Source organism: Myodes glareolus, chromosome 20, assembly GCF_982192425.1.
Source record: "Myodes glareolus chromosome 20, mMyoGla1.1, whole genome shotgun sequence".
NCBI lineage: Eukaryota > Metazoa > Chordata > Mammalia > Rodentia > Cricetidae > Myodes > Myodes glareolus.
Genome location: NC_142045.1, coordinates 18944476 through 18958128, shown reverse-complemented (window position 1 = coordinate 18958128; position 13653 = coordinate 18944476).

Sequence of the window (13653 nt, the reverse complement as noted above, 5' to 3'; positions counted from 1 at the left end):
GCCATTACAGATGGCAACCAGAAAGAACTATCCACCACCAGCAGAAATAGGTAGCAGCTGGAAAAATATAGAATTCTGGCTTAGCATGTGCAAAGCCCTGGGTTTGAATTCCAGAAAGAAGTAAAATCAAATATGGTAGCAGGCATGTCTGTTGTTTCTGCACTGGGGAAGGTAGAGGCAGGAGGATCAGAAATTCAAAGCCAACCTTAGCTGCTTGCCAATTCAAGGTCAGCTTGGACTACCTGAGACCCTACGTGAGAGCCAAAGTTACATTTAAGTTTTAATTACTATGCCTTAGAGATTCACAAGACAAAAATGCCTCTGATCTGAGTTCCTAAAATGTTTGAGGCCGTTGTTTATGGGAGATAACAAGCCATGTGTTTTCAAGTATGTTTGACCCATCTGCACCGAATGTGCTTGATCACATATGTGCAGGAGATTCACAAGCAGGAAATAATGTCAGGATGTATACTTGGGCCTGATTGGCTATAGGCTGGAAGTACTTCACGATGTATGCTTGTCCCTGATTGGACCTGATGGAAAATACTTAAGCTGCTACAAATCTTGATTCAGGGCTATTCCCCACCCACCGGAAACCAGAGATGAACCTGGCCAGAGCCCATCCACCTGACCAGTATTTAATTAAAGTTTGCTTCAAGTTTGGCTTTAAATTGAGGTAGTGGTCTTATCCTAGACTGTGGGATTAGTGTGGATTGCGAAGAAGTAAAAGAACTTGAGGTGGCCTTATGATTAAAACTGAGATATCTCTCCTCTTCTTTTAGCATAATAATAAAAATGAGACTTATCCCACTGAGGCATGTCCTCTTATTTCTGAGAATCAACACTGAAGGAGTTTGCAGCTCCCTGATACCAAGCCTTGACAGCATTTATTGGCGCAGGGGACAGCAGCATGGGCATTCTTGCTGAAGTCTAGATTCTAAAAATAAGTTTGTAAGCCAAGGATTTCTGGACAATCAATGAAAACAAAGAATAGACTGAATGAATCAATGAAAAAATAAATGAAAGAAATGAATAATGAAGAACCTTGGCCATTTTTCAGGAAGAATATAGAAGCTGAATTCATTTTTCAGTCTGTAGAAGTTGAGGAAGAAGAATCCATGGAAGTTGTCAGTTCTCAGAGAAGGAGAGCACCTGAGACTCACCATTAAAGTATGGAAAACAATGGATAGAAGACCATAGCGTGATCACTTAAAATCCACAGTAGCTCATTGAGTGCCTCCCTTCCCCCAACCACAAAAAACAGCCTCCTACAACATCCAGGCAAGCTTTATTTGTTAGATCACAAACAAAATATCACTACAGAGTCCCCCAATTCTCACAAAGGAAGGGGACACCGGCCTTGGATGAGGCATTCCCTAGATATCCTGACTGATTGGCAGGATCCCAAATAACAAGGATTTGGGGCAATTGCTGTGTCCTTTCTGCCCCAAATACCTGATTCACATAAGAATAGTTACACAGAACTTTTTAGTATGTAAGGTTTTCCTGTAGCTGTGTTGCTGTGAGAGACGGCTATTTTGGAAGATCAAGAGTCTGATGACATTTAGCACATCTGTTCCTTGGTATCCAAAGCATCCCCTGAGATTCATACCAGCTCTAGATGCCAAGAAAATATAACATATATAAATGAATCTAAAGTTGGTTGTGGTGACTTCTTTGCCCCATACAAATGCATATTCCTTAGAATATTTTTATGTTTACTTACTCTCTTGTGTGTACTGGGGCAGGGGGCAGTGAATGTGCCCTGGTGTACAGTTGGGAGTCGGCTTCTTCCTTCCATTCTGTAGGTCCCGGGACCAAGCTTAAGTCATTGGGCCTGGTGGCGAGCACCTCAGCCTGCTGAGGCATCTAACTGACCCTGCAAGCTCACTTATAATAATGTCACATCTATCCAGAAATAATGTCTCAGCAAGGGGAAAGAATAGCAGATTGAAGCCTAGATCTGGCAGCCTGGACCTATAATCTCTCACTTGGAAAGCGGAAACAGGACGACCAGAAGTTCAAGGTCACCCTTGTGTGTATATTGAGTTTAAGGTCAGCCTAGGCTATATCATATACTGTCTCAAAAATATGCCCTCCCCACTCACAGAAAAGAATAATTTAAACTAAACTGATATTCAAATGATCAAAAGAGATATTTCAGTTTATATCCTGAAATTGATACGCCTTGCTCATTGCTATGTTCCTGCCTCCTGCCCACTCTTAGTGTCAGTTTTATTCTTCCACCACACATAATCTTAGTTAAGGACTTGTTTAAAAGTTTAAGAGCAAATTTGAAAATCTAATTATTAACAAAATGCAACATCCTGGGCCTCTTAAGCATTCTGGACAAATGTCCCATGGTGATGAGCTTCTAGCCCTGTGGTGTTGGGACCCTTTGATCTACCTTGGGGAGAACAGGTTGGGGAGATGCTCTTTCCAACGCCCTTTGGGTTCTCGAGGGTCTGGTGTTCTAACTCGGCATCTGACCACGGAAGCCCAGCCTCAGATCACACTTGGCAAACACAGCCCTATCTTGTACCAACCCTGTCTCCTGTGCAGCAAATTTGGGGCCAGCCTTCCCTTGAAAGCTTGAGAGCTGATGTGAACTCTCCCCACCCCACCCCTTTTCTGTGTGTGATGACTATGCCTTTCAAAACTAAAATTCAGGACACTAAAATCTAACAGCAGAGCCTTTCCTGACTTCCGGGTCACATTTAAGTGGTGTACTTAAACCATTTGGTTGAAGCAAAATTCTCGTGAAAAAAAATAGATTTAACTGTATTTAAATTCAGATATAATCAGCTTTGGGATTTGTAAATACTATAGATTAAAATTTTTTCTTAAAAGTATGTCCTGTGACAACCTACATTTATGTTATAGCCCATGTGTTTATCAGGAGACATGTTTGCTTGTTGATTTAGCTTTATTTCCCTGTACTATTGGGATATCTTTGCATACAAATTTTGTTCAAGCTGTTTGGTTTCTATGGCAGTAGGGGGAAGAATTAAGCCAGTTTTCTCTAGAAAAAAAAGCAAGCCTGACCCATTTCTCCGCCTAGGAGAACTTGCATTTCCCTTTAGGGAATGGAACTGTGGCTTCCTGGCCAAATCCAACAGGTTGGTCCAGCTCAGAAGCCTTTTATAGCCTGGAGGTCTGGACTGCACTAGGCTCATTTGTAAAAACGGAGCACAGAACAACGCTGGCATCCATTTCTGAGAGATAAGCATTGCAGGCAAGCTTCGAGACAGATAAAATAAGCCTGCCTGACCAGCGGGGTTCGATCCCAGCTACGCATTGTGGTGTAAGAGTTGTCCACAGTTTTAAAATAATATCCTTATTAGAACATTTTCATCAGGAACATGATAGAAATGAATCTAGATGAAAATCTTTAGCGGAGCAAACACAATTATTTTAGACAACAGTATACATTTTACTTTATATGGCGTTTAAATTTCTAAACAGTTAAGAATTGTCAGTCTTATACTTGTTGTACCACCCAAATTCTTAGAAATTAGCTTAACATCTTTACAGGCTATAAGTTGATTTGACTGTTTTCAGTTGCTGTTTCTTTTTTTTTTTTTTCCAACTTCATTCCGACTCAATGGACGAGAAAAGGCTTCAGCATGTACCATCTTGACTGTAAACCTTAAAAAAGAGAGAGAGAGAGAGAGAGAGAGAGAGAGAGAGAGAGAGAGAGAGAAGTCATTAGGAAATAACAGTATTTGTTAAAATTGGGAGAGAAATAGATTGAACTAAATAAAAGAAGCTAACTTCTGGTCAAAATAAAATATTGCTTTTCGTTTAAAAAAAAAAAAAGAGTTGTCCATGGTGAGAGGGAAGGACTCCCCATCAACACCCGAATCCCAGGCCTGCCAACACCTTCCAGTGACAGGCAGTCCTGACAGAATGGAAAGGGACCTGTCCTTTTCTGCTTCTGGTCTGAGAACCCTGTCTACCTGACCACCCTGAGGAAGAAAGGTAAAGGAAGAGATGGCCACAAAGAATGGCAGTGTGCCTGAAGTTGGCTCCCTTAATATAAGCATTTGGTAAGTCTGGGAACAGTCCACCACCTTGGTGAGTGGGGTAGGCTGAGGACTCCTATAAATAAATACATATAGTTTATATATAATTGGGGGGAGTATGTATATCATTTACATGCAGCATTCTTTGATCATATCATAGTATTTCTGCACAGATGTCAAGTCAGGTCTCTCATTTTTATTTTTCTTTTGCTTCTGTGGTTCCTTTGAAGAAGTCCTTTCATTGATGGACTATCCAAGGATTGTTACAAGGAGAGGAGCCCTTTGTTTATCCCGGCTGCCCGGCTAGCTTAACCTGAAATAACCACACAGAAACTGGATTAATTAAATTACTGCTTGGCCCATTAGGTTATTGGCTAACTCTCACCTCTTGATTTAACCCATTTCTATTAATCTGTATATCACCACGAGGTCACGGCTTACCGGGAAAGATTTAGCATGTCTGACCTGGTGGCTCCATGGTGTCTCTCTCTCACTCTGCTTCTTTCTCCCAGAATTCAGTTCTGTCTTCTCCACCTACCTAAGTTCTGTCCTATCAACTAGGCCAAGGCAGTTTCTTTATTCATTATCCTATGAAAGCAACACACAAACAGAAGGAACTCCTACATCATTTTCCCTTTTTTGTTTAAACAAAAATTATGTTTAACTTTAACATAGTAAAATTACGTATAACAAAACAGGTATTAAATAAAAACTACCATTACCATATTTATATCTACTTTATCTTTTATCATAATTAAGGAAAACTATAACTATAAATTCTTCAACTCCATCAAAGACTCCAGAAGGATATAATATTACCTAAGCAAACAGGAAGTTCATTGTAAGTAACTTTCAAAACTCTAGAATTGATAGACACATCTCGCTGCCTGGACATTGACTCAAAGTTCTTCTGTACCATAGGGACATCCATCTTCAGCCTACAGGCCCAGAGTATCCAGCAGACTTTTTCATGAAGCAGGAAATTTCAAAGACAGTTCAGTCACTTTCTGCTGTGTCCTGCAGAATGTCTTGCAGACTCTTTCATGAATCAGGAACCCCAAAGGATCATCTCACCTTTTGGCAAGTTCAGCAGTCATCTCTCTGTTGGTTCTTCATGTCCAATTTATGCATCAGTCTAGGCAAGAGCAGTTTCTTGTCCAAATGGGTAACCAACTCCATAAGGAACCTATTCAATGCCCATCTTCCTCAGGAAGTAGCTTGGTGCTGCCAGGAGCACACATGTCTCGTTGTCATGAAAAGTTCTAAGTTATTAAAACATTTTAAATGCCATATTTTGTAGTCTTTGAAAGATACAAAGAATGCCTATTTGAAATATATCTATGTACATCTAGAAAATCTAACTAACATGACTACAAACTTGACTATTATAGATGATTACCTATTAACCTATATTTCTTAATTATACATTACATTTTTAAATGAACTATACAATCACAGTACCTTAATCAAGATCAGAAAAACATATACATGTAACAAAATTGACCTTAAATTTGTATCAATAAAGCAAGATCCATACCAATGCAAATTAATCATCTCTATATCATATCCCCCTTTAAATGTAAAAGAACATTTACAAACAATATTTGGGAACGTGAGCGTAGTTTTTTTCTCTCCAAACTGCTTCATGCTGTATGGGGGTGCTGTTAATCAGGTCTATCATGGTGTATCCTGTATGCTAGATTCATCTCAGTCGACAGTTGAGCAAAGAAAGTTTGTGAGGGTGTTCACAGAAACCTTTCAAAAGGGTGTGGTCTATCAACCCGTATTTGCCTGGAAGCAATCCACAGATTCCCATCTTCTGTGAAAACAAAAGAAGAACCCAAATTCTGAAGTCATAATACCCTCATAATGAAACCCTAACCCATTTTTTGACAGGCCAATGTCCGTGGAAGGGAAACCGTATCATGCAGCAACTCTTCCCTCCCCCCCCCCGTTGTAAAAATTCTTTTGTTCATGCCTAGTGCGTGCTTCTTGCTATAAAAAGGGGAGTTCTGGAACCGCTCATTGCCTCAGCTTTAGAAGTCCAAACTCTGGTTGTGGTCATAGCTATAGTTGATAAGCTTCGTGCCCCATGAAGATTTTTTTTTTGGAATAAAGTTTGCTTCTGGCTTAATAGACTTGGGTGGTCTGGTCCCCACCCATTATTGCACGACCTCTGGACCCAATAGCCAGTTCTTGCTAGTCCAAGTCTGTCTTTTGTGGTACTGAGCAATAGACACACAAAAAAATGTTTGTAAAAACTGATCTCTAAATTTCTAATATTCTTTGGACTACCATCTCTCATTTACACACACACACACACACACACACACACACACATACACACACACACACTAGATCTTTAGTTTCATTCTTTAATCCAAGTTCAGCCAGAATCAATTCTTCTTCCCTCAATATTTCTTACTCAGGGTCAAGCCTTTGGGAACATCTCCAAGAAAATTCAAACACAGACATTCATGGGGACTTTGAACCTGTCACCTTTGCTGGCCTGTCTTCTTGAAGGGCAGGAAACTCTCCCTTCCTTGTTAGTGTGTGGTTCTCTCTCATTATTCAACAAATGAAGGCAGGTAGTCTGGGAAAGGAACCGAGAAGATCAAGAGGAAGTTTCAAATAGCAATAGTCAACAGAATCCTGTGTTCAGAGCCAAAGACATGGCCTGTAGACCCAACCACAATGTACAAGAAGGTGATTGTGAAATCAGGCAGTACAAAGACCATAAGCCTCTGTAGCCACTGAGTGCCTGGACAACTGAGGACATTAAGGGGTGCAGATTTTAAGGGGTGTGAAAGCCTGGTTTCAAAGCTTGTTAGCTTCATTGTGTCACACGGTGGGGGTTGTCTACCAATTCTTCATTATTTTAATGATTTGATTTATATGCATTGGTGTTTTTGCCTGCATATGTGTCTATGTGAGGGTGTCAGAGGGAGCTGGAGTTATAGAAAGTGCTGAGTTGCCATGAACGTAGGGGCTAGGAATCCTCTGGAAGAGCAGCCATGCTCTTTAACTGCTCAGTCATCTTTCCAGCCCCCTTTCTGCCAGTTCTTGAAGCTCACCCCCAGAAAGAAAATTCCATAGAGCGTGACCTGAGTATTCTTCATGACCATAAACTGATTTTAGTATCAATGTTCCTTAAATGGATCCAAGTACATGTTAAAGTAATATCAAGTATTTGAGTTCAATGTGTTCTAAAAAGCTTTGAAAATTGCAGAATAAGGTTTTTTTTTGTTTGTTTGTTTTTTTGAGTCAATAAAACCTATTGCTTGTTTTGGTCAACAGCCTCCTCAACCATAGGCAGAAAATTTAATTCATTAAGTTGAACAGAGCATAGAAGCACTATAGAAAAACTGAACGGATCCTTCTGTGGCCTGACCTTGACTTTGGGCTCTAAGTATCCCTGTTATGGATTTGATTGGATTGACAGGACTCACTCCAGTGATGAAATAGCAATCCACTGTGTATCACTCAACTGTTGGAAGACAGGATTATCATTTCAGGAACACTTTAGGCTCAATATTTTAGAGCCCTGTTTTTAAAATTCAAACTTACCTATTAGGTTAGTTCAAGCATGACAGAAAGAGAGAAAAGGAGAAGAAGAAGGGAGAAGGAAAGAAAATATGAATCATGCTGTTTATGTCAAAGGTCGTCCGTCATAAATCCCCCCCACCTTGTAAAACTTTTGTTTAAGAAAAGGCCTCGCTGGTTCTGGAACTTGACAGCCTGGAGACCCTCCTTTCCCCCATTCCTTTGTTTCTTTTGCACAGATGATTTTAGAACCAGTCAATCTTGCAAGACCATGAGGTCAGACCCCAGCCAATAGAGATGAGACACAGTCTCCACCTGTATCATCGTAAAACCAAGGGAACTTCCTGCCCCAGGTGCTCAGACTTCGACGGCGGCAGTTGCTCATATGTTCCCTTGTGCTAAATCAAGATTATTCTTTATTTTTAACAGAAGGAAAAAAAAGGAGAAAGCAGTAGAGAAAATAGACACATTCCATTCAGCTTTAACAAAGAAGTGTTTTGCAAACAAGTTTTCAATTGAAGTATTTTTCAAATAATTAAAAATAATTTTTAAAAAACATTTACTAAGAGTGATGTAAAAACAAGTAGTAGTTTCATGAGACTTTTAAAGAAACAAAGTAAAGAAAGCATAAATTAAGGCTTTTAAATTTTTTATTTTATTTCCTCATTGAAATACAATTACATTATGACCCTCCCCAGCTTCTGCCACGCCCACCACTCCTCTCACATTACTGGACTCTTCTTCTTTATTTATTGTGACAGATGTGTGCACGAATAAATGAATAGCTATACAAATACACCCTACTGAGTCCATTTAGCGTTGTTTGGATGTGTATATTTTCAGGAATGACCACTTGGTACTGGGCAGCCAAATGGGAAGACTGATTCTCTATCTCCCAATAGTCATTAATTACCTGTACCCCCTTCATAGGGGCGGAGCCCTCTGCCATTTCCCCCGTCCACATAGGCATGACAACTGGTCTTCAGGTCTTGTTCAGGCAGCTGTATTGTTGAGATTTCATGGTGGTTGTTATTCCTTTGGGACACTTTAAGAATTAACCACGCCCACCCCAGCCACTTTGGACCTCCCTCGCCGCCATCTTTTCTCTCTCTCTCTCTCTCTCTCTCTCTCTCATGTGTGTGTGTGCGCGCGCGCGTGTGTGTGTGTGTGTGTGTGTGTGTGTGTGTTTGTTTTGTGTCATGTGTACGTGTGTCTTTGTTCTCTCTATGTTTGTCTATGTCTCCCTTTCTTTAAGTAATAAATGTCTAGCTTTATGTATAGCCTTATGTTCATTTACTCTGCCGTCCACCGCATCCAGCCACCTGACTCTGCCGCTCGCCCGGGGACCCTGTACTGCTCTGGTGGCAGCCTCTGCCTGGCTGCAAGTTGCCCGGGCCATCCCATCATCTTATTATTTTTAAAAAGAACAATAGTGGTAGCCTCCCTATCATATTTAAAAAAAAATCCTGCAGCAGACTTTCTGGTTCTTTACGATCCTCCTGCCCACACCTCTGTGATATTCTCTGAGCCTTGGTTGCAGAAGATACATTGTAAATGTACCTGTTGGGGTTCGGCACCCCACAGTCGGTCACTCACCACATTTTGACCAGTTGTAGTTTTCTGTAATGGTCTCCATCTGATGCAAAGAGAAGTTTCTCTGATGATTGGTGAGCAGTACATTTAGCTGTGGGTGTAAGGACTACTATTTAAAGTGCAGTTGGAAATGATGCTGGTCTAGAGAAATGGTAGTAGTAGGCTATCCTCTAAGATCTATGACTTCAGTAACGACAGGAGGTTGGCTAAGCTGATAATACCAGGCATGACTCTCCTCCTGTTGAGTGAGTCTTGAATCCAGTCAGACAGTTGCCGATCACCCAAGCTGTAAGAGTCACTATTGAACCTTTAGGGACATCTTGCTCTGGGGGTTATTGTGGCTCATAGGTGTCACAGCTGGGGAGGGCTCCTAGATGTTTTCCTCCCTTGGCAACTTGCACAGCACCTTTTGAAATACATTGATCAAAACATCCAAGAGTTGGGGTGCAGCCAGGCAGAGTATCTCAGTTATTAGAGTTGGGGTACAGCCAGGCAGAGTGTCTCAGCTGTAGGACTCAGGTGCTATCTGATAACACTCTTAGCCCTTTGGTTGGTGGAAAGCTAGGGTTTTTGTTAAGTTTATGCATTCCAAAAAGGGTTTTATCCTTTAGGAAGTAAGGTCCAGCTTTTTCTGTTAATGTCAGGGTGTTGGGGCACAGGTGATGACAATTTGGGAGCTAAAGAAAACCCAAGATAAATAGTAATTGGGCTCTAGACCGGCAACATTCCAATCTCTCCACATCCCTAAGATCCTAATTAGTCAATCAACTTCTTCCCGGGAATTCTCAGTCTTTGGAGGCAGGTCTTCCTCCTAAACCTAGAGTTTAATCCCTCGGCTAGTCTAAAACACCTGCTGGCTCTGGGGATCACGTCTCTGCTCCACCAGCTCTTGGATTACAGACAGGCCTCCATGTTCACCTGGCACTTACGCGGGTGAGCAAGGGATCTGAACCCAGGTCCTTAGACTTGTGCACCAAGCACTTTACCCGCTGTGCCATCTCCCAAGACCGACCCCTCCGCGCTAATTCAGGATTTGGAACGCCAGCCGGAAGAGACATCTCCTTTCAGTCCGTACATTAGGAGCTTTTCCCATGCAAGGCTCCTAAAGGCAGCCTTGGGGGAGGAAATATTGGCAGAAAGAGCTGGGGTTCGGATCTTCCAGCAGGAGACAAAGAATGGAACTACCGTCAACCTCAGAAATACCCTAAAAGGCACCAGGGAGTGCTGAGTCCCGGAAAGTGAGGAAAGGAGAATCCTGAGGGGCTTCCGTCCAGATTATGGGGAAGCCACTCAAACCTAAATTTAGCTTTGGTTCCCATGACCACAATAGGTATCAAGCAAACTTTGATACCTTGTTTTGTTTTGTTCGTTTAACCTTTCACAGCCGATCTGCTACCCAATGCTGTGGAAAACCCTGCTGCGTAAATCAGCCCTTTTCCAGAGAATCAAAGTATCTGTCAACCCAACCCGGGGAGTTCATTCATGCTGAGGAAACGGGTTCATGAGTCAGAGCCTGTGAGCCTAATCTCATTATTAAAGAGGGTTCCTGTCCTAGGAGGAAGTAGAGACGGGGATGGTGTCTCTTTCTGCCTCTTCTAGTTTTAGGATCTGAGACTGGAAGGTGCGAAGCACATTACTCTATGAAGCCACAGAAATCCCTTCTGAAATCACAGCCGAGCAACGCGCTTCTGTCTCTATTCTGTCACCACGTTCTCTAACAACTGGTAAGAAAATATTCAGGAATTTTTACACTTGGTGTAACTGTTGGAACAACTCACACGGAGCAATGCTGCTACTCACTTGGGGCTTCTAGAGAGAACTTTCAACTTCTCGCACTAGCTGTTTCTCTTTTTTTTCTTTCGAATTAAAAATAATTCTATTACTATTAATTGTTGTATATGAATGGGATTGGGGAGCTGCCATGGTATGTGTGGGTTCTGGGGTTCAAACTCAGGTTGCTAGGAGTTGACACAAAGACACAGCTCTCATTTCCAAAGGAGCAAAGATAGTTTATTCTAGAGCCAAAACTGAGGAACCACGGCCTGGAAACACAAGTTTAGGTGACCCCAAATTCCATGCTCCAATGTGGAAGAAGATTCACGGAGTTTTTATAGTAACCAAACAAAGAATAGTAGCCCCTTCTTTGGTGCTGAATTGGGCTGCCCTCAGGGCACGGCAGCTGTTCCAAACACTTGAGGGCCACTCTACGGAAATGCCTCTCCACTTGGAAGAGCCTCTGCAACCACAGTTGTGGATGAGGCCAGGACTTGCTTTGGGCAACTTGTTCCAGTTTTGGAAGACTCTACCGCGGGTGACCTAAGTCCCAAGTAAACCGTAAATTTTTCGCCTCACCTTGCCGCTTGTTCCACTCAGTAGGGAAGAGGGCATCTCCTCACTGACTAGGCCGAAAGTCCATGAGTGATACAAGGTACCACTTCTGATTGACTTCAAGAGAGGCCCGTGGTTAATAGAACCGGAAGCCGTGCACATGCCTACAGGACTGTGACTGGTGGGACTGTAATCCAAACACATGAGTCACAGACTTCCCTATCATATAAACAGGCTGGCCTTCAGGGAGTGCACCTAGGATTACCACATTGAGCCCCAACTGAGTTTTTCCCGAAAGCCCTTTTATTGCTGTATTGCAAGGTAAGCTGCTAACTCCGAACAGGGGAGACCCTGGACTTCAAACCCAGGTACCAGACAGCAACAGCTAGAAACTGCTTGGAGAGGGGCTCCAGAGGCTATAAAGCCCCAGCAACCCTGTAAGCCCTCGGCTTCCTCCACACTTACGTGGTGGCATAAGAGTTCCAGAGTGGTTTTTGTTGTGAGCCGAGCCTTTAACAGCTGAGCCATCTCTCCAGCAGTTGGCAGTTTCTCAGAAAATTAGGAAACAACCTACCTTAAGATCCAGCAATGCCACTTTGGAGTATATACCCAAAGGATGCTCAATTGTACCACAAGGACATGTGCTCCACTATGTTCATAGCAGCTTTGTTTGTAAAAGCCAGAACCTGGAAACAACCTAAATGCCCCTTGACCGAAGAAGAATGGATAAAGAAGATGTGATACATTTACACAATGGAGTATTACACCACAGGAAAAAAAAATAATGACATCTTGAAATTTGTGGACAAATGGGTAGAGCTATAAAACATCATATTGAGTGAAGTAACCCAGATCCAGAAATACAAATGTAATATGTACTCACTCATAAGTGGCTTTTAGACATTAAAAGAAAAAGAAAAAGAAAAAGAAACAGACAACAACAAGGACCCTAGGAGAGACATACATGGATCTAATCTACATGGAAAGTAGAAAAAGACAAGATCTCCTGAGTAAACTGGGGGCATGGAGATCATGAGAGTGGGCAGGAGAGGGAGGGAAGAGGATGGGAGTGGAGCCGAGAAAAATATACAGGTCAATAAAAACAATAAAAAAGGACAGAAGAACCCTGTTTTAAATATAGATTCTGAAGTTTAGGTCAGTGTCTTCAACCTGAGCAAAACAACGTCCCTCTCACAAAACAGAGGAAAAGTCTTAGGCCTGCCACAGCCCTGAGGCCTGAAATCCTTTCCAGCGGAGGAAGTGGCTGCTTCCCTTGAACAGTAACGCCTTTCCTACAGATGTATTCTTTCTGACATAACAGAATCCTTCACCTGGTATTCGTTGCCATGGAGTTATTTGGAGGTTGAAAACTAGAAGAAGAAAAACATCTCCAAGGACAGTCACCACGGCAGTTATAAACCTGAAAATAATTCCCCAAGATGAAAACCGTCCATGGGGATCAGCAGCAACAGGGAGTCGACTGACTGTCCCACAGACACCGTGGCATCATGAGAGACGGCCATTTAGCTCAGCCAGAAGCCACACGCAGCACCAAGGTGATAAGCGGGTCGAAAGTCAAAACTGTCCCACAAAATATGTAATCGTAAGATAAATGGTATAAAATAAATAAATAAATATAAAAGAGTCCCAGAGTGGCTGGGAGACAGTGGTTACAGAGACTACGAAGGGTTACAGAGGCCCTAGGAAGATAAACCATGAGCCCTGCTTCCTGCAGGAGTTTCAACAGCTGCCAGGAGTTAAGAGCAGCTGGTCCCAACTCTCCAGACTCAGAGCCCACACTACCAGCGGCTGGGTGCAGGGCTGCTTGCTGGCTTTGAAGGTTCAGATATTGCTTTGACCTGAGTGCCTGACCCCCAGCACTTTGGAGCATGGGGCTGCCAACACTAAGGAAGCTGCTCCTTGCCTCCTTGTGATTTCTATCTAAATAGACGCCAAGCCAGTTCTGGGTATGTAACAAAAGCATTCCATATGACATGAATGGGTGGCATTGGGTATTATGTCCACACAGTGTGCAATGGCATTCTTGGGTGGCAATGATGTCAGCATAAGCTCAACGATGGCAGCAGACATATGGCTGCAGTGTAGGATACAGATAAAGGGGAGACTGTGTATCGGGAGATGTAGAGGGCGCATGGGATGTTTC